Source organism: Medicago sativa, chromosome 2, assembly GCF_051527215.1.
Source record: "Medicago sativa cultivar Bolivia chromosome 2, Bolivia_mono, whole genome shotgun sequence".
In the NCBI taxonomy this organism is placed as follows: domain Eukaryota; kingdom Viridiplantae; phylum Streptophyta; class Magnoliopsida; order Fabales; family Fabaceae; genus Medicago; species Medicago sativa.
In genome coordinates this window covers 24,748,226-24,749,373 of record NC_140750.1, presented here as the reverse complement: position 1 = coordinate 24,749,373, position 1,148 = coordinate 24,748,226, and positions in this window count along the sequence as shown.

Here is a 1,148-nt window from a genome sequence, read left to right as displayed (position 1 = left end):
ATACACCATACATATGTGATACAATTAATTTACTTAAAAAAAATGGATCTCATAAAAGATCACGGTTTGGAGAAAAACATTTTATACCATTACATATGTGATATAACTAACTTAAAAAAAAGGATATCATAAACTCTCAGGATTCGGCTCATTAAATTTAAATGCGGATAAAAATATCGTAAAAAAAAAAATGGATAAATAAATCTATATTATATAAATTTAGGACCTATTTCATTTTTCTTCTCTTCTCTTCTTGACATGTGTCACCACATTTTAATGTTTTAGAATTTCTTTCAAGTCACGACACGTGGCACTCTAATGTTGTTTTATTCTTATGCATTATTTTTGGAATTATTATAACTTTGCATTATTATAACTTTCACTATTAATTTTTGTAATTCATTTTTGGTATCATATGTATCAATTATATTATATCATTGTGTTATATTATTTGTATTATAATGTAATGCAATATATAAATTCTCTAAAAAAGAAATTAATAATAATTTTTTTAATGAAAAATATTGTTGTAACATTGACCGATTGATACCCTATTTAAACTAATCTTTTTTTTTTTTTAGAGAAACCGATTAAATTTAAGACTGTCGTTGTATATTTTATAACTTATATCAAGTAGCCATGTTATTAACAAAAAACAAAAAAACATGCATTATTTTTTTTTATGTTTTTTTTTAAATGTTTTATAACTTATATCAAACGAGCCATATTATTAATATATATATATATATATATATATATATATATATATATGTGTTTTCTTTTGCTCACAATGAATTTGACATTTAATGCTGTTAATTTTATTTTTATTTGAGTTTTATAAATTATTCTAATTTCATGTGTTGCTATTCATGGAATATTAAATATATAATATATATGAACTATTATTTTAATTGAATTTTTTCTTTTCACACACATATACACACGAATCTATTTATATCTAAATTATTTTGTGTTTGAAATTAAAAGTAACAAAACCAAATGATACACTTCATTATGTTTTGTATTTTCGTTCTTAAAAAATAGCATATGTCGTATTTTCGTTAAGAAAATAAAGAAGTTTATATATTGTAATATTATTATAAAAAAGGGTCAAACTTAAATGTCACTATAATGTGAAAACAATAATG